The following is a 27,456-nucleotide window of genomic DNA, read 5'->3' as shown; positions in this document are numbered from 1 at the left end:
ACCTCCATGTGCTACAAGTACAGCCCTAAAAAGACAAAAATAAATCAATAAAAATAAAATATAAAAATACACAAGCAAACGTAGGGAAGAGTAATTATTTATTTCTCTTCATTTCGCTTGGATATTCTTTTTTTTTTTTTTTTTTTTTCTTTTTCTTTTACTACTGCACCTGCAGCATACGGAAGTTCCTGGGCCAGGGACTGAATCTACGCTGCAGCTGCTGGCCTATATACCACAGCCACAGCAACACAGGATCTGAGCCACATCTGAGACCTATGCTGCAGTGGCAATGCCAGATCCTTAACCCACCGAGCAAGGCCAGGGACTGAACCCTAACCTGCTGAGCCACACCAGGAACTCCTTACCAGGATATTCTAACGATTGACTTGGTCATCTTTGAACCTGTAGATGAAAGAGTCGGTGAGGGACCTATGAAAGAAAAGTTGTAATTTGGGGGGCTCTGGGCTCGATGGAAGGGTTTATGGAGCAGGGTGAGGAAACAGCCCTCTCCTTTTGGGGGGTGGGGTTGGAGGAAGAGCTGAGGGTCTCTACCTATGCTCTCTCCCACCCATCCACCCACCAACGCTTTGGTCTCCGGGTTTGGGGGAAGAGGGTGGAAATCTATACTGAACGGACCAATAACCTAATCGCCACCATCACACAGGGGCCACCTGGTGCTCAGGCTCAGCGTGAGAGGGAGAGAGGGATGGAAATTATCACCAGAGCTTCCAAAGGGGACTTCAGGTTTGGTTTTCTTAGAAGGGGCTGCGTGGGTGGGAAGAACTCAAGACCCCCTTGGCTTGGCCTGTCCTTGGGGCTGTTTTAGAGCAGGGAATCTGAACTCCAAAACACATCCACCTTCAGTTCCTTTGCTTTTTGTTTATGGCTGACCCAGCAGCATATGGAATTCCCTGCGCCAGAGATTGAATCCAAGCTGCAGCTGTGAACTATGCCACAGTGGCAGCCATACCAGATCCTTAACCCCCTGGGCTGGGCCCAGTATCGAACCTGCACCGCCACAGCAACCCAAGACACCACCGTCAGTCCGTAACCCCCTGCATCACAGCAGGCCTGCCAGTTCCTTCACATTTTAAACAGTTACACTCTTACTCCCCATTCTGTCCCTTTAAAAATGTTCAGTAAAGTCATCGATGAAAAATCTCAATGATTTCCTTTGAGTGAAGCAACAAGAGAATTTTCGCCTTGCTTTGGGCAGATGGCATCAGGAGAAAAGAACAATTTAGGAAAGCAAAGCAAGCTAACACTGAGGGCTAAGAAGAGGGACATATGTGGCCATGTCCTTCCACCTGAGTCACCACCTTGTGCCTCTGCATCCCTCTAGAGGGTCTTTTAAAAAAAATTAATATGTTGGAGTTCCCGTCGTGGCTCAGTGGTTAACGAATCCGATTAGGAACCATGAGGTTGTGGGTTCAATCCCTGGCCTTGTTCAGTGGGTTAAGGACCCGGCGTTGCCATGAGCTGTGGTGTAGGTTGCAGATGCGGCTTGGATCCTGCGTTGCTGTGGCTCTGGCGTAGGCAGGTGGCTACAGCTCTGATTAGACTCCTAGCCTGGGGACCTCCATATGCCTCGGGAGCGGCCCAAGAAATGGCAAAAAGACCAATAAATAAATAAATAAAAATTAAAAAATTAATATGTAATCCATACACCTACCCTATGGCCCTTTAGGTCCACAATTCAGTGCTCTTTAGCATGTTTATGAAGTTGTGTAACCATCACCACTATCTAATTTCAAAACGTTTTTATCACACCCCCCAAACCATTCATCCATGCCTAGTCAGGGGGAAGCCCAGAACCATGGGCACCAGTCCAGAGAGAGAACAAGACCTCCTGGGCCCCACTGTGATGCCTGCTCACCTGGCTCTAGCCATGTCTTTCTGCTGCGACACCGTCCTGTGTCAGTTGTCAGGTGTCTACATGCGGTGGTGTGGAGGCAGGAAGTTACGTGAATGTAGCCTCACCTTCACCATCTAGAAGCTGCCGTCTCTGTGTGGGTGTCAGTTTTCTCATGATCAGGTATGGTAATGCACCTCTGACTCATGTGGCTGTTGTCAGGGTGTGAGACGTGGAATCACGGGCCCCGCAAAATGTCCACATCTAACCCCCAGGACCTCCAAACATGACCTTACATGACAAAAGGGACTTTGCACATATGATTCAGTTAAGGATCTTCGGCTAAGAAGATGACCCATCGGAGAGGGCCCTACGGACCCACGAGGGTTCTTAGATGAGGGAGATGGGGCGGGAGGGGTCCACAGACCCAGAAGGAGATGCGAGACAGGTGGAGACTGCAATGATTTGAGTCAGGGACCACAAGCCAGGGAATGTGGGCACCTCTAGAAGGTGAAGAAGGAAGGAAGTGAATTGCTACCCTGGGGCCTGCAGAAGGAGTGCAGCCCTGGTTCTAGCCCAGCGAGCCTGGGCTGGACGTCTGACTTCCAGAACCATAAGATGATAGGCGTGTGGTGTTCCATAGACACTTGCTGCCTTTGTATTGATGTGTTACATCCTCAGTAGAAAACTAGTATGCAGGTTTAAATAAGATATGGGTGGTCGTATTCCTTGAAAAATGCCTCCTCTGTGGAAACTGGAAGCGATCGTGTTGCTCCGAGGCATGGGGGGTGGGGGTGGCTGCTGGATGGATGTGACACCCCCGCAAGGGAATCTGTCAGAGTCACCCTCCCCTTTGATTAGGGGCCCTCTCAGCGGATAAAACTCCCAAAGAGCTGAATGCTAACACCATCCTCCCGGTTACCCGTGAGGCAGGTCCACCTGACCCCCAGGAGAAACCAGGAGGCCACTTCCTTTTCCACCAGCTCGGAGATCTTTGGCGGTTCTCAACCCTGGCGTCACACTAAAATCGCCTGGAGAGCTTTAAAAACCTTCCTGTGAACAGTCCCCAGCCACAGAGGACCACACTGGCTCGGGTCTTCCGCGTGGCCCAAGCCCCAGCAATTTGTAAACACTCCCGCAGGAGCAAGTGGTGTGCAGCATCCAGAGCTGGGCGCTGCTGGCCAAGGGGGGACATCGCGCTGGTCGAAGGGAGAGTCCCCCCGCTGGCTCACAGAGAAGCTGGTGTCTAATTTCTCCCAGCCCCTGCAGCCTGGCTGGCGTCAGCTTTGCCCACTAAGCCAGCTCCTCCCAGACAGGCAGGCTCAACCGTAAATTTTACTTTAAAACTTTTCTTTTTTATGACTTTCAAATGCTCCAGGTCCGAAAGGAGATGAGAAACTTTTCTCAGGCTCTTCTGCAAGTTCCCCTGCCACAAGGTGCATGTAGTTCAGCGCCCCCACCCCGCCTGTACACGCACATGTGACACTGGTTAGTCTCTGCATCTGTGGACACTGTTCTCCCCAAGTGCGGGGCCAGTGGCTTCGCTCTGCCAAACTCTTTGTGTGGCGGCTCCTTTTCTGGGGCCAAATGGAACGAAAATCCAGATAATCGTGGATAATGTACGTGCTGACAGGTAGAGGCGCGTGACTCCACCTTACACATGTAACGTGCCCCAGCACGAATTCCCGAGGCTCCACGTCGCATGAGCTCACCTGCCTTCCCCGGTTGTTTTGTGTCTTGACTGCGCGCCCGATGCCGTGTGCCTGAGAGGGACTGAGCCCCTCCTGGCTGGCCTCCGGCCTGGAATGTTGAAACCCTGAAAACGCGAAGCTAAAGCCTCGCTTAGCACCTGCAGGGCAATGCTGGTCTCGCTCCCGTCCTGCCCTCCGTGGCCTGAGCCTGGGAGTGGAAGGGTCCATCCCCGAGGTCACGTTGCCCCCAGGCGGTGGCCGCTCTAGGTCTGGGAACCCTCAGGAAGGCACACCGCTCCGGTGAGCTCAGGGAATCGGGTCCAGTGGGTCTGGGGCAGGGCCTGAGGTTCTGCAGGTCTCAAGGGCTCCCAGGGGAGGCCGACGCTGCTGGTGCCTGGACCACAGCTCAGGGAGAAAGGCCTGGGGGTTTCCGATACGGGCTGCATCTAGGTCCCAACCCAGTGGGCGTTTTTCTGGAAACATCGCCGCCTTGCAGGCAGAAAGGGTCAGCGGAAGGAGACCACAGTGGAAGGAGACTATGGAACTTGTCATTTGTGCCTGACAAGGAGCCACGATATTGCTCAAAAGCAGCCAGTGCATTTGGCTTCCCACCTGCACCTCGCAGCACGGACCCCAAACCCGTCTATGTTCCCTTGTCGGATTCTTTCTGTAGCTTTCTTGGACCACGTGCTTCCCTGCTGACTGCTGGGGCAGCATGCGGATCCCTGCCTTGGGTCACAACCCACCTCTCTGGTCTGAGCTTCCTGCCTGCCCCACATCTCCGTTCCTGACCCCTAATCCCTGCCCTCTCTCACGCCGGGACCAGGGACAGCCGCATCAGGGCCAGAGCTCCCAGCTCCGCAGTCTCCTCCTCCTCTGTGTGGTCTCCCCACCTTCGCTAGAAGGACCCATGTTTCCCAGGCCTGGAAATACCTTGTACACCCCCCCCCACCCCGCCCCGTGCTCTGGAGCGTTCCTTGTTGTGCTGTAATTGTCTTCCCTGCGGGGGCCCCTCTGAGCACCTTAAAAATAGCACCTGCCAGGCAGGTGGTGGGTCGGGGAGTCAATGCCTGCTTAAAATATAAATAGGGCGAGCCAGCTAGTCACTCTGGCTTCCCATTGTGCACAGAAGCAATCTTTTCCCAACAATATAATGAGAATGCAGCCTGGTTCAGAGCAGGAGACACAAAGGCCATTCCAGGCACAGGAGCCAAACAAGGCAGAGAATTGTTGCTCTGAGATAAGACCAGCTAGAAGGAAAGTTCTCTCTCACTCTGACACGCCCCCTTAATCTTCTTGCCTAAAGAAAAAAGCCCCAGGTCTGCAGCGAAGGTCTGCTAGTGAACCAGCAGGTATGTGGAAACCTCATGGTGTGAGCCCTGAGCTTCCCTGTGAAAAAGCAGTTCAGCCCCAGAGGGGAAGGTCAGGCTTTGGTCTAGGGGATCCCGCCAAGGTCAGAGGGCTGTGGGCTTGGAGACCTCAGCCACTTTATGATGAGACAGGCTATGGTTTTTCCATCTCTTGTACCATTTTGCGTGGGGGTAGGGCTCTGTTAGGGCTTTGTGGGCCCCCAGACAACTCACCTTTGGGGAAGCTGTTCCCTTTATTTCAAACACATCCCTGGCTAATATTCAAACACATTTTTATATAAGTATTAAAGTGGAGTGCTGGTTGACTTTTAGATGTAATGTTATGTTTTGTAAACATTCAATTAGCATGCATTCATTTTAGTCTTGTTTTTTCACTCCCTCTCTTTGAGGGTGAGGGTGTGGCTTAAACCCCCCTTAGAGTCTGGGTTCTAAGCCACCCCAGGGCCTCTAGTGCCCCTGCAGACCCGCCTGGCTGGGGAGTGAGGGCGTGGGGGAGTCGGGGGCAAGGAGACATTGCTTTTTCCCTCTGCCATTATCTTCCTAGACAAACATCAGTGTCCAGCTAATGGCTTCTCTTCTGCCTCCACGCTGGATTCTTCCTCCAAGCTCCCTCCTTTGCAGGAGCCAGAGGAATAAGCTCCCAGTAATTTACCTCAAGCCAGGAACTCAGGGACAGCCCAACCCTTAAGCCGCTAGAAAGTCACGAGGCCCAAGAAATCAGCTTGCAGGTTTGTACTTTCCTTTGAGAAGGGCCCTCCAGGTGTGATTGCTTTTGATGTTGCCCAGGCCAAAGCCCTTTCTAGGGGCTCTGGCTCCTGCTGAGAAGGCAGCTCTGCTGCCCAGGGGCCATGGCAGCCCTTACCTCTGGCCATCCCTTCTTTCCAGGCCCCTTTAGGTCTGTAGGACTCCCTTTCACCCCATGTGTCTTCAATGCCCTCCCCACCAGACGCCCCCCGGAAACACACCTGCAGCCTGAAGCCTCCGGACCTGGGCTGGGCCAAGCAGGTGCGCATGCCACATTCCACCGTCGCCTCACCTCCGGGCTGGCTCAGACAGGCCCCCTTCCCTAGCTCCGGATGCGCGGAGGCCTTTCCCTCTCCTCTGCCGGGCCTAATTGCAGTGAAGCCTGAATGTGAGCGTCAGGAGGGCCCTGGGAGAGCAGGTTCACAAGCCAGGATGCTCCTGCTCTGAAATCTTCGCCCGTCAGGTCTCCTGCCCCGAGCAGTGAGGCCGAGAAACAGACAGTGCAGGGACTGGAGCTAATGAAGCTATAAGCCATCCCCAGAGCCCCAGTTCATTTGCAATTATGCTCTCTGATCTCAGAAGCGCCCGGGGCACTCTGGGAGAGCCAGGAGGAAAAGGGGGGAGCACAGGCTGGAGAGGATAATCAGGGCATTTCGAATGGATTTTTGTGAAATGGACATTTACACCGTTCTGGGAGAATCCAGCTCCCTGAAAAGAATCGTAAACCATGCCTAGTTCCGCCACGTGATCTGAGGAGCTCCAATCGGCCAGCCCCAGGCGGATGCCGACTTTTTTAATGCAGTTTGGGGGACCCCTGGATGGTGTAATTTTGAAAGGCCTCCCCTTGTATCTGCCCAAGGAAATACCCCAGCCAAGCTTGTCGATGCTGATGGTCAAGTGGCGCTTTCATTCTAGCTCTTTGGCTTCGCAAACATTCAGATGCGGTGTTTGCTCTCACAGACACCACACATCAGTGGGAAGGAGGGTGACCTAGTCTCTGTGAAGGGATTAATTGCTGTGTCCTTTACCTGTACTGTTTTAAACAGTCAGCACATCAAAATACGACCGCATGCCCTGCGGGCGTGGGATGGAAATCCTATAAAATTGGATTGTGATGATCGTTGTACAATTATAAATGTAATACATTCATTGAGTAATTTAAAAAAATCAAAATATGACCAACTTTGAGATATCATTTTTCAAATGGGTAAACTGAGGACCGGAAAGAGGTATTGACTTAATTCAAGGTCACGTAGTCAGAATGGGGCAGAGCAGAACCTGCCACCAAGTCTTCTGGCCTCTAATCCAGCAGATGCTGTGGTTGGTAAGAAGTGCAGCATAAAGAAAAAAGCTGGAAAGCTAGGGGTTGGACAAGCATCATGCTCGGGAGACTGGTACTGGGGAAGGGCGCTGTGCAGACAGGGTTAGAGTCTGAACTTGGTCCCCGTTATCGCTTTTGGTCATTTTTTGATTTGTTGACTGTTAGAAAAATCCAGGTTGAGAATACAGGCTTGCTCCAAGGGTTTCATTGCAAGCAGATGCTCGCAGTCTGATGCCCTTCCATCTGTTAAGCTCATCCCATGGAATCATGGGCCCTGCTGACTACTGACTTGGGTTTGGGCTGAGCACAGGCTCTTTGAGAAAACCCACTCCGCAGGCAGTCCCGCAGAACCCAACAGTAGCAGCTCGTCTTCGCGCTGCTTTGAAGAAAACCAGATAATATTGGGCTCAACCTACTTTCAACTGTGGCTATTTTTTTAAAAAACAAAGACGGAGACAGACAACATTCCTGCCTGAAGCCGTTTGCCCTGTCCCTGTGGCCAAGCCCCAGGAATTCTGCCCTGGCTGGGAAGACTCAGGCCTCAGCACTTTTCTGAGCAGTGGGGACCTGGGCCAGAGTCTCCGCCCTGATTCTGGTTCCCAGAGTGGCAGCAAGGCCTGTCAGATGGAGCTGGCCTTCCAGAGGCTTCCAAATCTGCAGAATGAAGCTAGGGGATCTTGAAACTTTTTCTGTTTTTATTACACATTATAAAAGATATCTCTGATTTCATAGAATTTCAATAAAGGTTCAAGGGTTAAGGAACTTAGCCCAGTGTCTGGCAGAGAATAAGCACCCCCAAAATGGTCATGGTAAAAATAAAACATTTCTAGTTATAAAGGTAGATGTCTCATCAGAACCAAATTTAGAAAACCCTGAGAAATACAAGGAACAGAATTAAATTCGTCTCCAATCCAAACTCTCAGACATGGTAGCTTATGGATATATATCCTTCCAGGGTTTTTTCTACCCATAAGCTTAATATATCTGTATCATAATCTAGGCGTATCTATATCACACTTCATAAATGGACTTTTATGATGGAGTTCCCGTCGTGACTCAGCGGTTAACGAATCTGAGGAGCATCCATGAGGACACAGGTTCGATCCCTGGCCTCGATCTGTGGGTTAAGGATCCGCCGTTACCATGAGCTGTGGTGTAGGTCGCAGACATGACTTAGATTCCGAGTTGCTGTGGCTGTGGCATAGGCTGGCAGCTATGGCTCTGATTGGACCCCCTAGCCTGGGAACTTCCATTTGCCACAGGTCAGCCCTGAAAAGACAAAAGACAAATAAATAAATACAGAAATGGAATATATATATTCACAAAAATTTATTCGCAAATGCAGTTATTTGTACTGTTCAACTATGTTTCCATGAACTTCCTTTCGTAGTATCAAATAGTCATCTAATTTGTTATTTTTCACAGCCACATAGGCTTCCTTTATGTTCTAAACAACTTTTCAGTGAGCCTCCTTGCCTAGAAAGACCCTCTCACTTGCCTGATGAATTTCTCTGGATAATTCTCAGAAATTGAGCTCTCAGAATTCAAAATTTTAGGGACACAGCTCCCCTCTAGAATGAGTGGACCAGTTTTATCCTGAGATCTTTGCAGGTACTTACCATCCATTGACATGAGTCGATCCTCGTTATTCACGGATTCCATGAAAAGGCATTCCCCAAATTGTTCCAGAAATCTCTATGGAAAATAGGATTCAAGTTTTGGCACTTTTGACTTTTGATTCCCTTGGTGTTATAGTAAGCACTCATCAAATACAGTGTGTGTGGAATGAGTGGGAAGAGTCAGAGGTGGTTATACGCTTAGGACCCCAGCTCAGCATCGCGAACTTTCCGCTTCCTCTTTCTTTAAGCAGGAAGGTCCCCAGCCCCTGCGTCTGGCTGGCTCCTTGCAGGCAGTTCTCTGAGGCACAAGCACCCAACTAACATGTCCCCTCACAGAAGCAAACTCCAGACGATGCCCTTGGTCCTTCGCCACCCACTGAATTCATGGGTCATGGAGAACCTGGGTGCCATGGGGACACTGCAGGGATCGCCCCATTTCCCAAAGAAAAATGTAGGAAAACAGGGTGGTGTCTGATGTGTAAACCTTTTGAAATGGAGGAAGAAATCCATTGCAGGAGAATCCCGAGTTGTGGCTGGTGAAGATCATACAGAGCTCAAATATCAGTGTCCATAAATAATGTCATTGGAACACAGCCACACCCATTTGTCCCTGCTCGTCGCTGATTTGTCCCTGCGGTCTAGCGGAGTAGTTGTTACAGAGGCCGTACAGCCCACAAAGCCGAAAATATTTACTCTCTGGCACTTTACAGAAAAGGTTGCCAACTTCTGGCCTGGAGGTAGGAAAGCATACTTAGTTACAATGGACTTTTGAGTGTACGTGTGTGAGCTCCCAGACGCTAGGGGCGCAAGTGTCCTCTTGTCAAGAGCAGCCCTTCTCCACATCCTTGACCTCCCAGGCCTCTTTAACCTTGAAAGTCATTGAACGCCCAAAAGAGCGTTTGTTTCCTGTGAGTTGCACCTCTTGATATTGGCCATGTCTGAAAATAAAACTTTGAAACATATATAATATTTATTTATTAACTCAGTTAAAATAACATAATAATCCCATTAGGTGTTAACACAGAGCACATTTTTAGGGAAAACAGCTATAGTTTCCAAAACAAAAATTTCAGCTGAGGCGAAGGGCACTGTTTTACATTTTTGCAAATCACTTTAGGATCCGGGTTAACAGAAGACAAGTAGATTCTGAAATGCCCTGGTGTTGCAGCAGTTAAGGATCTTGTGTGGTTACTCCTGTGGCTCAGGTCTGATCTGCAGGCTGCTGCGGGTGTGGCCAAAAAAAAAAAAAAAGAAAAAAAAAGAAAAAAGGCAGGTAGTCCCTCAGAAAAAGAGGGACCTCACAACAGCTTCAGTATTCACCCCATTGCAACATTACACATCACACAACCTGTAGAAATCACCACCATATACACCTCTGAGGGAACAAGGGTGAAAAGACAAATAACATCTTAGAATTATTCTGAAAATAGTTTTGACCTGGAGGATCTTCTGGAGGTTTCTTGGGGAACCCCAGGGGTCCCGGGGCCACACTTTGAGAACTGCAGGTTAGAACACAAGGGACTACATATGACAGCCTTTGAAGAGGAAGCAGACTGAACTGGAGCAGAGAGGGCCTCTGTTGCCTCCCCTTCCAGCAAGGTACCCAGAGTGTCCTCCGAGGTGGAAAAGGTTAGAGCCACACAGGCCACCCCCTCACTTGTCATGCAAACCTGGGGAGGGGGGAGGGGCAGCCTTCACACTTGCAGTCCCTGTGAAGCCTTGGGAGTAACAGGGAAGAGCTTAGGGGTAGCAGTGCCTCCTCCCCTGGGTCACAGCCTTTCCGCAAGCCTGGTCTGACTTTCCTATTTCCTTCTCCTTCCCTCCATCCTCACCCATGAGCTAGAGGAAGAGAAGCTAGGTGACAGGCTGCCCTGTGTGTGGCAGGGAAGGACCAGAGCAGCTCTTGTTTGCATGTCATGCAGATGGTGCCTCTGTCTGAAATCCTCCCTTTCCCTGGAGCTACCATCACCCCAGGAGGGAGCCTGTACCTCTGATCTCATCCCCGGGCTCCCCTGGCCTCCAGGCTGCACCAATGCTTTGGGCATCCCTTGGGTACAGCTATTTTCTCTCCCAGGGAGCAGAAGATTCAGTCTATTCCCACACCAGTTTTGCTCTTTTTATTTACTTATTTTTTAATTTTTATTTTTTTGTCTTTTTAGAGACACAGCCGTGGCATATGGAAGTTCCCCAGCTAGCTGTGGAATCTGAGCTGTAGCTGCCTGCCTACGCCCAGAGCCACAGCAACGCCAGATCCCAGCTACATCTGTGACCTACACCACAGCTCATGGCAACACCGGGTCTTTAACCCACTGAGCAAAGACAGGGATCAAACCCACATCCTCATGGATACTAGTTGAGTTTGTTACCCTCTGCCACAATGGAAACTTTGCACTTTTTATTTTTAAATTGCTGTTGTTCATCTGTTAAAACATAAAGACAGTCAGTGTTCTGAACCCAACCTGAAAAGTTGTGTTTAACAATGATTTTTATTTTTTCCATTGTAGCTGATTTACAATGTTCTGTCAATTTTCTGCTGCACAACAAGGTGACCCAGTCACACATACGTGTATACATTCTTTTTTCTCACATTATCATGCTCCATCACAAGTGACCAGATATAGTTCCCAGTGCTATACAGCAGGATCCCATTGCTCATCCATTCCAAAGGCAAGAGGTTGCATCTATTAACCTCAAATTCCCACTCCCTCCTACTCCCTCCCCTTGGCAACCACAAGGCTGTTATCCATGTCCATGAGTTTCTTTTCTGTGGAAAGGTTCATTTGTGCCCTATATTATATTCCAGATATAAGTGATATCATATGGTATTTGTCTTTCTCTTTCTGACTTACTCCACTTAGTATGAGAGTCTCTAGTTCCATCCATGTTGCTGCAAATGGCATGATTTTGTTCTTTCTTATGGCTGCATAGTATTCCATTGTGTATATATACCACATCTTCCTGCTCCAATCATCTGTAGATGGACATTTGGATTGATTCCAAGTCTTGGCTATTGTGAATGGGCTGCAATGAACATGCGGGTGCATGTGTCTTTTTCAAGGCAAGTTTTGTCCAGATATATGCCCAAGAGTGGGATTGCTGGGTCATATAGTAGTTCTATGTGTAATTTTCTAAGGTACCTCCGTACTTTTTTCCATAGTGGTTGTAGCAGTTTACATTCCTACCAATAGTATAGGAGGGTTCCCTTCCCTCCACACCCTCCCCAGCATTTGTTATTTGTGGACTCACTAATGATGGCCATTCCGACTGGTGTGAGGTGGTATCTTGTGGTAGTTTTGATTTGCATTTCTCTAATAATCAGTGATGTGGAGCATTTTGCCATGTGCTTGTTGGCCATCTGTGAAAAGTTGTGTTTGAAAGTAAACTGGAGTTCTGGAGTTCCCATCGTGGCTCAGTGCTAATAAACAGGACATGGTCTCCATGAAGACGCAGGTTCCATCCCTGGCCCAGCTCCCTGGGTTAAGGATCCAGCATTGCCATGACCTGTGGTGTAGGTCACAGATGCGGCTCGGATCTGGCATTGCCGTGGCTGTGGTGTACACCAGTAGCTACAGCTCCAATTCGACATCCCTCTCCTGGGAATTTCCACATGCAGAGGGTGCAGCAAAAATAAATAAATAGAAGAAAACTGTTCTGAGCATGACGGAGAGGTGTTTGATGTGCTTGAAACCTGACTGGATCCCTCCAGGAGGGCAGACCTCTAATAAGACCATTCGTCTACGTTTATTGTTGGCTCCCTAAGTACCAGGCACTGTGTCTAGCACTTGAGATGCAGACTGCGAATCGTATGCCCTGACACCTGCTTTTCCCCTTTTCTTGAATTCTAGCAGTCATGGTTTTAAGCTGGGCATGTGGCTTCCCAGGATAGCGACAACACCTGCAAGCCTCCCTTGCATCCAAAAGTGACTATGGGACTAAGCGTTGCTCAATGAAATGTGTAGATAGTGCCTTTGCCTCTCGTCTTTCTCTTCTTCCTTCCTTGAGGGACTGATGGCTGAAGCACTGGTAGACATCTTGGGTTATGAACTGGAAGCCTCTTGTTAAAGATGTTGGAGCAACAAGTTGGAAGAAGCTCAGGTCGCTGCCCTGGGCATTGTACTGGCCTGGACTGGCTAGCTCTGGTCTTTTGAAGGAAATAACTATTGTTAGACCTGGCAAGCGTCTCGCTCTCTTGTAACCAATAGAATGGAAGTGATGCCGTCTATCTCAGGGCAGGGTCCTGAAAGTCGGTTTAGTTCTGCCTTGTGGGTTGAGCGCTCTCCCTGGAGCCCTGGACCACATGTAAGTGCTCTGATGGCTCTGAGGCCGCCATGCTGTGAGGAAGCCCAAACTCTCCCACATGGGGGAACCACATGAGTATGTGTGAGTGGGGGCAGGAGCCAGCCTCCTGCCACCCCAGCCCTCTCCTCTCCTAGCTCCAGCCATTGTCTGACTGCAAACACACAAAGACCCAAAGCATTCACTCAAGCCTTTCCTCATTCCCTATCCCACAGAAACAATGAGAAATAATAAAATTATTGTTGTTTTAAGCACAGTCTGTAGTGGGCTGGTAGACTTTTTTTTTTTTTTTTTGGTCTTTCTAGGTCCACATCCACAGCATATGGAGGTTCCCAGGCTAGGGTTCAAATCGGAGCTGTAGCTGGTGGCCTGTGCCACAGCCACAGCAACACCAGATCCGAGTCATGTCTGCGAACTATATACTACAGCTCATGGCAATGCCGGATTCTTAACCCTCTCAGTAAGGCCAGGGATCAAACCTGCCTCCTCATGGATGCTAGTCAGATCCGTTTCCACTGAGCCACAATAGGAACTTCCTGGGCTAGTAGGCTTTTCAAATTTAATACCCTGATTTGTACCGTCTGTCTATTTCCATGGTGTAAATACTCCCACAATGGCCAACTTTAAGCTACCAATGCGGTGACCATCGAGTTGGGCAGAGATACACACCACAGGCTCAGCCAGCAGCATGAGCTGGCTCCAGCCACCCCCGCATCCAGAAGAGAGGACTAGCTCTGCAGGTCCAACTGGAGCTGCTGGGCGTGTTTAAAAGTTCCTTCCCCAGTTTATATGATGGAGCCAGAGCCAGGTAGCACTGGGATGTGTGGAGCATCTCTGTGCCTGCCTTTGGCCAAGATAGAAAATAAAGCCCTTCTGGTGGACAGAGAACTGAAACTCCAACCAACCCAAAAAGACCCCTAATTTGACAGTATCTTCCCACGACACTGGAACATGTAGTGAAGCAAGACCTTCACCTTCTAAGGGGTAGACATGCAGAGAGTTGGGGCAAGTGAACCATAAATCTGGGGGTTCTGAAGAGTCTGCACCCCTGACCGAGTTGGGAAAACTGTCCTGAGGGATTTGACAAGAGCAGAACAAATTTCTATACCAGAAGCTTTGGGAGTGTGAGGTCTGCTGCTTGAGAAATGGCCACATTTCCAGGGAGAGTGTGTGCCTACCTCCCAGCCACCTGGGAAAACACCTGCTCCCCCCCCATCACCACCCGAGTCCACATGAGGGGGTCAGACAGAAAGGCTGGTGCTATTTCCAGCAACTTGTTTTCTATCATAAATTAGTATATTTTTATTGTAGGGGAAAAAAAGCACACATAAAAGGAGAAAATAAAAATCACACGTGGAGTTCCTGTTGTGGCACAGTGGAAACAATCCGACTAGGAACCATGAGGTTGCAGGTTCGATCCCTGGCCTCGCTCAGAGAGTTAAGGATCCGGCGTTGCCATGAGCTGTGGTGTAGGTCCCAGACATGGCTCAGATCCCGTGTGGCTGTGGCTGTGGCATAGGATGGCAGATGCAGCTCTGATTAGACCCCTAGCCTGGGAACCTCCATATGCTGTGAGTGCAGCCCTAAAAAGACACACACACACACACAAAATCACATCCAATCCCCACTATCCCAACTGAAAACTTCTGGTTCTGTTTTCAGTCTTATAAATTACGGAAGATGGGAGTTCCTGTTGTGGCTCAGTAGGTTATAAACCGGACAAGTATCCCTGAGGATTCAGCTTTGATCCCTGAGTGGGTTAAGGATCCAGTGTTGCTGTGAGCTATGGTGTATGCAGGTTGCAGATGCGGCTCAGATACCAATGTGCTGTGGCTGTGGCATAGCCTGGCGGCTGTAGCTCTGATTTGACCCCAGTCTAAAAATTTCCATATGCCGCAGGTGCAGCCCTAAAAAAAAATTTTAAAATTAAAATTTAAAGAATTTAAAGTTAAAGAAAGAAAACACAAGATGTCTGGGTTTTACCTCCAAAGTCATTGCCAGAGCATTATATCAGGGTCACGTCCCAATATCCTTAAATCTTAAAAAATAATGATAATGATGGCTCCATAGTATTACATTCTGGGTGATAACAATTCTGGATTTAGAGGCCATCTCCCAAAACTTTGGAGCTACTCCCAAAATGAAAAACCTTGTGAATGAGTCCTTGTGATTTTTCCTCGGACGCTGGAGCATTTGTAGAACTAGGAACACGGAATGAGAGGCTATGGCTACTTTTTTTAGAAGGCTCTCGATCACATTATTCTTTTAAGAAAGTTCCTATCAGGGTGAACTCTGACCCGGAATGTGAAGGAGGTCTGTCCTAACAGCAACTCAACGGGCAAAATGAATCTGCATTATTGGGTGGATTTACAGTCTTCATGATGCATTTGAGTATTTTACATGGTGGACATTTGTATTTTTCTCATTTACTCGTATTCTTGGTCCATTTTAACAGAGTTGGATTAGCACGTTTCTCCTTGTTTTGCAATAGGCTTTCACATAAAAATAAGATTCTTTGCGTCAATCATTTTCGTAACCATCTTTCCAGTGTTTCCAATGTCCAGAAGTTGTAATGTTTCTGTGGTCAAACCCAACAAGCTTTAACTTTTTAACCTATGTCTAAGCTTTTATATCTATAACGTTCTTCTCTCAAGATCTGAAAGTTCCCCATGTCTTCTATTTTTATGTTATTTTTGCCTATAACTGTTAAGTGCATGTGGAATTTATTTTGGTATATGGGAGAGCGAGGGATTATCTTTAATATTTTCCACATGCTTCATCCTAACATCCCTTATGGACTAATCTCCCTTTGCTCACAGATCTTCACTATGTACTAATTTTTCATCTCTATTATCTCTTCTGAGGTCTCTGCCTGAGACATTCTGTTATAGCCGTCCATCTGTTGATGGTTTGATTTGGCTATTGAAGATGGATAATAGCTTTATTTATTTATTTTTTTTACTTTCCCTCAGTGGTGTAATACTTTTAATATACTTCTTTCTCAAAATATTCTGGGCTGCATCAAGCTACCGAAAGTTCCTGAGAAGGAGCATTCCAGGCTACTGTAGCCTTGTCTGAATCGAACACTTGTGGACGAGAGTAGCCACTGTTCTGTTCCCATGACAACAGTCAATATTACAAGTTTCACCCAGGAACCTACTCTTTGGTGCTCATTCCAACCTTTGGCTCTGGAATGGAGACACAAATAAGGTCAAAATGAAGACAGAGTTTGGGCCTTGCTGGGCCACCTCTGTAGGAAATTAATGTGTGGTCACCTTTTGCTTATCGAGAGTGTTATATGCTTGTCGTTGCTAGAAAGCATCAGCTTGCATTTCGCTGCATCTCCATTGAACCTCGGCAGAGAAACACCCTAAATGAAACTAGTAGCTGCTCATTAAAGAATACTCAGCAAGGGGGAAGAGCTCTATTTGTAATTTTATCACTAAATTATCTTGGGCGTGCTGCTGTCACTGTCTGGAATTCTGCCACACCATCTGTAAAAGGAGGCTTCCAGACTGGACACCCTCCCAGCTCTAACACAGCGCAAGTGGTTCTAAGCAGCCCCATCCAAAGTTTGCAATGAAATCCCCCAACTGCCTTTGTTTGCCTGAAACCAGCATTTGTCAGAACTTTTCAATAGGTCTAAGTTCAGACATCTTTGTGTGTTTCCTGAGCCTTCTTGCTTTGTGAATGGTCCTTTCACGATCCCAGGAGTAAAAGCATCCCCCAATTGTGAGGCAGATAAAAAGCAATAGCAATAGAGAAGAAGAAAAGTTGTGGGTTTTTTTTTTTTTTTTCCTTCCTCTCATTAGTTTAACTTTTGACCGATTTAAACATTTGTTACACTTTTCCTGGAAACGTAAAAGTTTAATTTGGAATACAGTCACGGAGAGAAAATTCTGCTGAGTATATAATGCAAAAATATGGTTGCTAATAAGTGGCACTGATTTAACAGAAAATAAGGAAGAAAAATAACAAATTTTGGAAGAAAATAAGCAATTTCACAATGTTTCCATTTGCTCCATATCCAACTTCATTGCTTCAGGGGGTAGCTTGGAAATTTTTCTCATGCAAGCGCAGTAAATATTCCTGTAGACTGTCTATTTTCTGGCCTGAAAGAAATTGGGTAGAGATGATAAATTTCCTAGAACAACTTCTGGCAAATTTGTGTTGATGGTACTTCTGATTTTAAATTCTTCATTTTCTCCTCCAGCAAAAACACACCAAATCGTGCAACAATGCAGAACAGGGCAAATTTCTGCTTCTTTAATTAAATAAAAAAATTTTTGGCATTCCCTGCTAGCTTAGCAGATTAAGGATCTGGTGTTGTCACTGCTGTGGTGCCGGTTCGATCCCTGGCTCAGGAACTTCCCTATGCCACGAGCTTGGCCAAAAACATTTTTTTTTTTAAATCTTTTAAGTCTTTGTGGTTGCTTTGGGTGTCAATGTGGGGGGGGGGTGGGGGGGGTTAGATATCTTTTGAGATAGTTTAGGGCCATATCATAAAACAATCACCTTTCTCCCCATTAGAAATGCCGTTTTCCACCGTTAATTGGCATTTTCAAAACAAGCGCCCAATTTGAAAGCTACAAATAAAATACAAGCCCAGATGCTGTGTTCACACTTGCATGCATTTAACACTTCATAAGCAGTTCATTAAACTGATAACACTTTAAACAGCAACACTGCCTCTTTCAGACGCCCCCAGCCTGTAATTGTCCTGAGGCACCAGATGAACCCTTCTGAGGCTGGGAACCACAGGAATTTACATTCTTGACGTGTGTCTCTTAATTAAGGATACCCTGGTCCTTGGCTGAGTCAGAGAGGGCCAGGCTGGGCCCTGCACGCCCCAGTGACTGCACACACAGGGACAGGCTGAGGGCTGTGCCCCAGGACCTGGGTCTTAGGACCGACCTGGACAGAGGCAGGAGCAAGGCTTTCCTGAAACACCTCAGCTGGGATTCCTCGGAGCCCCTTGGCTCTCCTAAACCCTTCCTTCTGACCGGCAACCACTTTTCTAGGAGTGAATTGCCCAGTTTAAAAAGGATTTGGGATGGGAGTTCCCATCGTGGCTCAGGGGTTAACAAACCCGACTAGCATCCAGGAGGATGTGGGTTGGATCCCTGGCCTCACTCAGTAGGTTATGTGCTCCCTTTCCTACACTAGCCTCCATCATGGTCTCCCCCAAGAGACTGTATGTATATAGCTTCCAGGGAGCTCTGCTTTTCATCCAGTTCCACAACAAGCCAGCGCTTATATGGTACCTCTTCTGGAGATGACAACCTGCAGCTTGCCTGGCCTGGGTCAAAGGATGATGCTGATTCCCTAGTGTGCTGTGCAGGGCGCCAGCGCTGAGTGCACCTTTTCCAGCATCCTCTCCTTCCGTCCTCCCAGCTGGTCCGGGTTATTATCCCCATCTTGCAAAAGAGAAAAAGGAGGCAGAAAGTCAGGTATTTGGGACCCAAGTCCATTGGGTTCTCATAACAAGGTGCTTAGCCTCTAGGCTATGGCCCCTCCACGGCCACGGGGTGGGCACAGCAGGTTAGAGGCTCTCAAAGCCTGGCTCCTTAGTTCATCCCGAGAGCAGCAGAACCCCGCCCCGCTCGCCCCTCCTGTTCGGCCCAGGCTCGCGCGCCCTGAGTTCCCACGCCTCCCACCTGTCCTGGGGAGGATTTCCAGTCCCTGAGAACCAATCGGTTACCGACCAGCTGCTGAGTAACCTCAGCCGGGCTGCTGCGATGCTGGAGGCGACTCGCGAGCGCCCTTTCCAGGCCGGGAGCCCCGCGGCCGCTCAGAGGCGGAACCGAACCGCGATCTTCAGGCCGGGAGTCCGGCGAGAGCGCGCGCAGGGGCTTCGCCGCCGGGCCCACAGCGCCATCGCGTGGCCAGACTGGGCAGTGCGGCGGCGGCCGTCGGCTCCGACCTTGTTTCTCCAGGACAAGAGCTGACGGTAATTACCCATCTTAGATGCGGAAGGTCCGCCACGTCCTTTTGGAACATCCCCTGGGCTCCAGCTCTGGGTAAAGGCGGCCTGTGTGGCTGCAACAGCAAAGGGAATGGCCCGGTTTTGTCCCGCCTGGCGAGAACTCTGGTCAGCCCTGAACTCTCAGTGCAGGGAGCAAGGCACCCAGGAGCGCCAGCGGCAAAGGGTCCCTGGAAGATTCTGCTCCTCTCCCCGGGCAAGGTCGTGTTAAGGCTCCTGCTAGTAGTCATTCATTTGCTTTCTGGTTCATTCAGTAATAAAGTAATGAACACCTACTGTATGTCAGGACCTGAGGTGGCTCCTGATGATACAGAAAAGAATAAAAGTGAAGGCTTAGAAGGCGGTGGGTGCCTTAGCCCGTCGTCAGGTGAAGTCCCTGTGTTCCGTTTCATTGCGAAATAGTCGAGTTCTTTGATAACAGATGATGTCGCAAGAGCTGCAGGCCAGTATGTTAGCTACCATTTTTTTCAAAATAGTGATGAACACAAACAATATTTCAAGATAACTGTAGCTGTTTCAAGATGATATGACATAGCTGTGATCTCTGGTGGTTACAGAGTCATCACACTGCTACCCTGTGACCTTGCCTATATTCATAATTGAAAAAAAAACATGCTACATTTCAGTGCAAGGTTAGTGAGACGTAAATGCTTCCCTAGGCAAGTTCATGGACCTCCTGGGTTTTATCTGCAGAAGCCTTGGTTAAGAAGTCTAGTAGGCGAGCAGACAATAAATAAGTAAATGCGGGGAGTAGAGATGGTGCTGAAGGCTTTGAAGGAAATTAGCAGGGTGAGTCTGATGTAAAATCAGAAAGGAAGGCTTGCCGCAGGTGGGATGGGGAGGGAAGCCTGTATGATGTGACATTTGATGCACTAAGCCTCAGAGGGAGGCAGGAAGTGGCCACCAGGGGGCCCAATTTAGCCTGAAATATGCTCAGTCTGAAACTCTTCCTCTCCTGTGCAGGACCTGTATTTACTGACCATCAAACTCCCTCAATTCTTACAGCCCAACCAGACTCACTTACATCCTGCCTGGGCCCCGAAGCCATTTGATCTTGCACCTTTGCTGCTGGAGGCAACACAGCCAAACAGCAGCCGTCTGCCTTGTTACATCCAACCCCTCAAAGCTTAATCTAAAGAAAAACTCAGTATCTCCCAGAAACTCAAGGCTAGGAGAACCCCAGAAACTTCCAGGTCTCTACCAGCTGCCATTCAAGGGACGGTCACGATGTCCCCCAGGGTCCTCCCCTAAGCTACCGGGTGTGGACACCCCTGTTCCCATCCACGGGTTCCCAAGCCAGCAGCCGCATGGGGACAGGGTTTAGGGGGGGGGCTGGTAGGCTCAGGGCTGGGTCGGAGGCAGCCGTTGTGGTTGGGGATGAACCAGTGTGGCAGGCTGGCAGGGTGATGTCAGGGCTGGCACCAGAGAAGAACGACTCTGTTGACAAGAAGATTAATTAGACAAATGTAGTGCCCGACAGTTATTACCGCCCCTCCCCGGGGTCAGCTCTCCTCAAGCCTTTGCTAGAGCCCTTTTCTTTCTCCATCTTTTTAAAAGAAAGCTTAATCTCCTAAAAAGGCAGCCAAGAAAACAATTCATGGCGTGCCAGAAGAGCAAGCAGCTACAAGCAGATTCTGAAGGGAGGGTTCCTGCAAACCACCAGGCCTCGGGCTGGGCCCGCCTGGGAGCGACCGGGCTGCTTCCTCCTACCTGCACAGACCCGGCCCCAGGAAGCCTGTTGAGCCCTGAATCCTTCCTCACGAAGGAGGACGCCCCGTCCGTGAGCTCTCTTGATCTCGCTTCCTCTCTGCCTTTCATGGGACAGTGTCCCTGGAGAGGTCTGGCAGCCAGCCACGCCGGGTCCTCAGAGCTTGGGGCCTTCCGCCACCTACACCTTACCCCCCTTCATCGCAGATGGCCTCTTTCTCCCACAGGCACCTGCCCCACTGTCCCATCCCCGGAAGAGACAGTGAGTCAGGAGGTCGTTGTGGCCTCATTCATCACTCAGTCAGAATCATTCTATTCATGGAGCCTGTTATATGTCCGCAACCTTGGGGTACAGGGGTGCTCTCCTACATCAGCCCCTCGCCTTGGCGGAGGGGTTGGGAGGCTTATATTCTAGGAGAGACCCAACCTCATGGAACGAAGGGCACAAAGGCACCTACGGTCAAAGACCAGAGGAGCAGTGAGGGGCGTGGAGAGAGGGCCTGGGGCGGCAGCCGTCTTGGAAGTGCAATTGCGGCTGAGGCCTGAGGAGGGAGGGATCTGGGAGGAGAGCTGGCTTTCTCTCGGCCTGGCCCGGGAACAGGTGCCAAGGGAGGGGACGCCTGGTAAATAGCTTTTGACTAAATGCATTTTAAAATGTTTCTGGAGTTCCCGTCGTGGCTCAGTGGTTAACGAATCCGACTAGGAACCATGAGGCTGTGGGTTCGATCCCTGGCCTTGCTCAGTGGGTTAAGGATCCAGCGTTGCCATGAGCTGTGGTGTGGGTTGCAGACGAGCCTCGGATCCCGTGTTGCTGTGGCTCTGGCGTAGGCCAGTGGCTACAGCTCCGATTAGATCCCTAGCCTGGGAATCTCCATGTGCCGCAGGTGTGGCCCTAGAAAAGACAAAAAAAAAAAAAAAAAGTTTCTAAGTTGTGCTTTTCCCACTTTGGTATGCATCAGAATCTTCTGGGGGATTTGCAGCGCCATCTCCAAGCAGCCGGCTCACTCCTGTCAGGTCTCCCTGAGGGTCTGGAAAGCCCTGGCATCAGGCTGTGGGCACCCAAAGCCAGTGTAGGAGCAGGAGGCTGTCGGGGTAGCTCATCACCGCCCAGACCCAGCCTTCGGGGAGGCCCAGGTCCCAGTCTCCCGGCGACCAGGGCACCTGAGCACCCACAGGCTCCTCCGCCCAGATGTCTCCTTGGCAGTGGCAGGTGGCACTGGCCTTCTCTGCTCGGGTCTCTGAAAGCCTCCTGGGACTGGGGCAGGGAAGATGGCACTCAGCTGCTTTGTCAACCAGCGTCCTCCTAGACTCCCTAAGGCCCCACGGCTGCGCAGCAGCCTCCTGGGCCCGCATCTATCTCCTTCTGGGCGGGACTGAGAATCCCGCCTGCAGGAACAGCTGAAGGTCCACATTCTAATTTGGTAGCCGATGTGGGCCTGGGGTCTGACAGGGCGCCGGCGCTGAGCCCGGTCCTGGGAGCACAGGGCTGCGATGGGCCTTTGAGGAGCAAAGGGCTCAGCGTCAAGCCCTGATCTTCCAAGGCAGGTGGAGCCGGCTTCGCCACCCTCCGGCTGCTTTGTCTCAGACCCGGGCAGGAAGAGGGACCTGCACTGCCCCCTGAGACCACGCCTTGGGGGCGGGGCGTCCGGGGGCGAGGCGGGGCCAACCTGAGTCCTGCTTCCATCCTTGCAGAGTCGGTGGAGCCCTGAGCCACTCTGGGTCTGGGTCTGGGTGCGCCCCTCCCTCCAAAGGTTTTGCCTTGGGTGACATTGCAGCTGGATGTGCGTGCTGGGGATGAGGGCATGGACAGAACTTGGACATGTGGAGCCGGTGCGCCCTCACACGCGTGCCCTAGGCCCCTGGTACCCCCCACAAAGAGCTGAGGGTGGAGCCCTAAGGGGTGGGTCACAGCCCAGCTCTCCGCACTGCCTGTGCCGGGACAGGCCACCCCTGCCGTCTCTAAACTCAAAGCTGGTCTTGCAGATGATGAGGAAAATGATCTTCAAAGAAGAAAGATAACACGTTTTGGAGTTCTCATCGTGGCTCAGCGGGAACGTATCTGACTAGCATCCTTGAGGAGGCAGGTTCGATCCCTGGCCTCGCTCAGTGGGTTAAGGATCCTGTGTTGCCCTGAGCTGTGGTGTACGTTGCAGAAGGGCAAGGATCTGCGTTGCTGTGTTTGTGGTGTAGGCCAGCAGCGACAGCTCCTGGTGTAGGCTGGCAGCTACAGCTCTGATTCAACCCCTAGCCTGGGAACTTCCATATGCCAGCGGGTGCCACCCAAAAAAAAAGAAAACGTTTTATCTATCAGCTTGTTATTCTGATTAATAACTCCAGGGATAGACACATGGCAAAGGAGCCACCACTTTTAATCTTATGCTGGCCCCTGAAACGTCGGCAAGCTAGGAGACAGTTGGAGGAATCTACCACGATGACCGTGCTTCCCGGGAGTTGGGGGGGGGGGGGGGGATTCCAGCACAGAGACGGGGAGTTTCCAGTCCTGACCGTGCTGCTTCCTGGTGTCCACCCTGACTGAACCCCCCCGCCCCCGCCCCCGGCGGTGATTCTCCAGGTTGTGAAGGGGAAAACCAGGCGGAATTTAACATGCAGATCCCAGGGCCACCCCCCCAGACCTGATGAATGGGGTCCTGGGGAAGGGGCTTTGGACGCTGTATCTCTTGCCCTCCATCCCCCATCAGGTGGCTCAGAGGCACTCAGAAGTGTGACACCAGATCCCCACATGGAAAGGGGGAGGGGGGCTCTCTGAAGTCCAGCTGGAGCGGGGCAGCCTGGGAATTCTCTGCTATCTCTGAATAGATGCTTGGGGGCCCCGGGGTCAAATATTTCTAGGGAACTCCCTTTTGCAGCTGCACATGGAAAAGGCTCCAAACTCAGGGAGCCCAACTCAGAAACCACTCTCGCTGGTGGGTCCCAGAGCCCCCTGCCCCCAGGAGCACCACCTGGTCTGATTCTCTTCCAGCAGGGAAGGTAAAAGTTAGAACAGGATGGAGAGAAAGGGCTGTGCATTATCCTGACCTCCCACCTTCTTGTGACCCTCCCCAGGCCTCGTCTCCCTGTGTGTGAAAGGGTTAGCTATAAAGGTGATTTAGAAAAAAACTTCCACATAAAGCATCGTTTCACTTCTCCAAGTCACAGAAGAGAGAGCGAATGGATTAGAAAGTTTGTTATTCCTCTGGCTAATGGTTTTTGGAGCTCGGAGTTGCCAGACTGATGTTGTTGAAACAGAAGACATTTCAGTGGCTGCAGTGTTGGGTGGGGTGGTCAGGCTGCCCACTGGACTCCATTTCCTGATCTCTGCTGCCCTCTGCTGCCCAGCAGGGGACATGCTGACTCAACCAGCGGGCGTGGCATCCTAGAAGAGCTTTCTAAAGGGCTTCTCTTTACTTGCAGGGGACCCAAGGCTCAGAATGGGCAGTGGTTTGTTCTAGGCCACACGGAACATTAGCAGGGCTACTGGCTCCCCATCAGCCAGGCAGAGGGTCCTCGGACCTACAGACCCTCCTGGGGCATGGACCAGGCACCTCAGAGCATCTGGGAACTGGCTGCAAAGACAGCTTCTCGGGCCTCACCCCGACCTTCTGAATCAGAAGCAGCAGATGGGGCTCAGCGCTCAGCATTTAGATAAACCCTCCAGGTGGTTCTCTAGGTGAGAATCTTTGCTATCTCTTTGGACACAGAAGTCCAGGGAGGAATAGACTTTTTTTTAAATCATAGTTTGCATCTTTGAAATTAAAATAAGACATGAGGAGTTCCCATTGTGGCTCAGCAGGTTAAGAACCCAACATAGTGTTCCTGAGGATGTGGGTTCAACCCCTAGCTTTGCTCAGTGGATTAAGAATCCCATGTTTGCGGCATAGGTCACAGATGCAGCTCGGCTCTGGCATTGTGGTGGCTGCGGCATATGCCGGGAGCTGCAGCTGTGATTCGAACCCTAGCCCGGGGACTTCCATATGCCACAGGTGCGGCCCTAAAAAGAAAAATAATCAATTTTAAAAGTTTTTAGGGAGTTCTTGTCGTGGCTCAGTGGTAAACGAATCTGACTAGGAACCATGAGATTGTGGGTTCGATCCCTGGCCTTGCTCAGTGGGTTAAGGATCCAGTGTTGCCATGAGCTGTGGTGTAAGTTGGAGACTCGGCTCGGATCCCGTGTTGCTGTGGCTCTGGCATAGGCCAGCAGCTACAGCTCAGATTAGACCCCTAGCCTGAGAACCTCCATATGCCACGGGAGCGGCCCCAGAAAAGACACCCCCCCCCAAAAAAAAACTTTTAAATGAAGTAAGACATTAATATAGAGAAATTGACTACTGGGTTTTTACTTTCTATTTGGAAAGTTTGCACTGCGAGAACGTTGGGTTCCCCCAGCACCATGGGCGGACTCAGTTTGAGCTTTTGCAGAGAACAAGACTCCTCCATGACAGATGGAAAGCCTTTTCCCATCTGGGTGATGTGCGTGCCACTCCAGGGAGTGACAGAGAGCCGCCTCCTCTGTCCAGCGGGATTTCTGCATTCGCAGCAGACCCATCTGATGACAGGCATCTTTGGGGTTGGGGCTCTGGACTTTCAGAGACAGTTTGGATTTGAATTCGGTCGTTCCGACGTTCACTCATTCACTCATTCAACTGTTGATTGAGCTCCAACTATGCATCCTGTGGGCTGGGCCAGCTGTTCGCCCTTGGTTCTTGGCCTTACGGATCCCATCAAGTGGGAAAGACAGATAGGAGACCAGAACAGCATGGAAACTTGCTGAGATTAATCAGACACAATTGTAATACGCTCTAGGACGAGGACCTTCTGGGTGCAGAGATAAGGATCCCCCAAGGGCCAGGAGATCATAAAATCAGGATCTGGGAGCTCCAGGCAAGAGGAGGGGAGAGCTGTGGGGGCCCTGCAGGGGCAGATCCTGTGAGGCTAGGGGCAGAGGGACAGAGGTATGGTGGGGGTCACACCGGGAAAGGCAGAGCCCAGCCTGCTTGGAAAGGGAGCCGAGAGATGGGGGCTGAGTGCTCACTGCCCACTCCCCTCTCTGAGCCGGCCCTGAAGGCCAACACCAGTAACAAGGCCAAGGCTCCTCCCCACCCCACCCCCCAGCCTGGGCCAATAAGCAGCAGAGCCATGTACTCATTCTGTGCCCTGAAACTCAACATCCAGGAGTAACAGAGCCTTCCACCAAGGATCTGGTGACAACAAGACAGGGGCGAGGGAGGAAACCAGTTCCTCGTGCCAGGCTCTGCTTGAAGCCCCGTGGGGTGGGGGTGGGGGGTGGTATTTGCTGGAAGAGCAGAGAGAAGATGAAGAACTAGGACACAGAGAGGTCTGGGGACAGGAGAAACCTCAGAAAACCAACATAGGCATATGCACTTCACAGCCTACTAGCTGCTTGCCGACTTTTGCATCAGTGTCAGCATGATGGTGTTAAAAGTAGGGAAATTCAGACCATGTAGCAAAGTGCTCCAGCCAGCCAGCACAGGACAGAGGAAGGACCCCCCTTGCCCTTTCCCAGTCTTCTGTTGCCACAACTCGTGCTTTTTTTTTTTTTTTTTTTTTTTTTTTTTTTGACTGTGCCTGTGGCATTTGGAAGTTCCCAGCCTAAGAATCAATCAAACCTGTAACCAGAGCCACAGCAGAGATGCCAGATCCTTAACCTGCTGAGCCACAAAGGAACTCTTTTTTTTTTTTTTTTTTTTTTTTTAATGTTCTTTCTCCTGTCTCTGAAGTTTCCAGAGAGCAAGCCAAGATGTCTGTTTAGAGGTAGGGGTGCCCATGTGCTGAGAAGATGATGCTTTCTGAGCCCTCGGGGTCTTTGATGAATGGAGTGGCTGTTGCAGGCACATCAGCTCCTCTTGCTATCATTCTGAGAAGAGAATAGGAGAGGGATAAGCAAATAAACTCAGCCCTGACTGCACATTGAAATCACGTGGGACACTGTGCAAACTTCAGATGCTTGGACTCTCAAGACTCCAATTGAACAAAGCTGTGTGGTTATAGGAATTTTTAAAAAAGGTACACACACAACTCAGGTGACCAGGAGTGAGGCGGAACGATCTGGGACCCTCCTCTTCCGGTCCAAGTGCCTCCAGGAGGGGCCTTAGGTAGTTCAGGGAGACAATGGTGCTCCAATGCGTTGGACATCTTTCAGCTTTCTCTGCTTATTAATGTAGTCAAGATAATAAAAGAAGCGAGATGCTGAGGCTTTCTTATTTTCATGCCTACGGAAGTCACAAACTGTCGGCACCAGAGCTGATTTTGACTGACATGTATTTTGTTTGGTGCATTGGATTTTTTAAAAATTGAGCCAATATTTACAAAATCTAGATAGTTCATGTAGTTATTTGGACTTGCAGCTTCTTTGGAAAGATCAGGAGTTCCCATTGTGGCACAGCAGAAATGAATCCGACTAGTAACCATGAGGTTGTGGGTTCTATCCCTGGCCTAGCTCAGTGGGTTAAGGATCCGGTGTTGCCGTGAGCTGTGGTGTAGGTCACAGATGTGGGCTCAGATTCTGCATTGCTGTGGCTGTGTGTAGGCTGGCAGTTGTAGGTCTGATTGAACCCCTAGCCTGGGAATCCCCATATGCCACATGTACAGCCCTAAAAAGCAAAAAAGAAAGAAAGAAAGATCAAAAGATCTGACACTTGGTGCCCCAGTGGCACTGTTCTGTGCCAGCAGTCATCTGGTGCTGAGTAGGGGCCACTACTTTCCTTCCTGAACCTGTAGCCCCAGAACACCGTTGACAGGGTGGGCTTTAGCATTGGACCCTAACAGTCTCACTGGCACTTACGATTGCCCTACCCCTGCTGGCATGTGACGTTCTGATTTGTTTTAGAGCCTGTGGATCCCAATCATCCACATATG

The sequence above is a fragment of the Sus scrofa genome, chromosome 14 (genome assembly GCF_000003025.6).
Source record: "Sus scrofa isolate TJ Tabasco breed Duroc chromosome 14, Sscrofa11.1, whole genome shotgun sequence".
NCBI lineage: Eukaryota > Metazoa > Chordata > Mammalia > Artiodactyla > Suidae > Sus > Sus scrofa.
Note: the sequence above shows the minus strand (reverse complement) of the source record.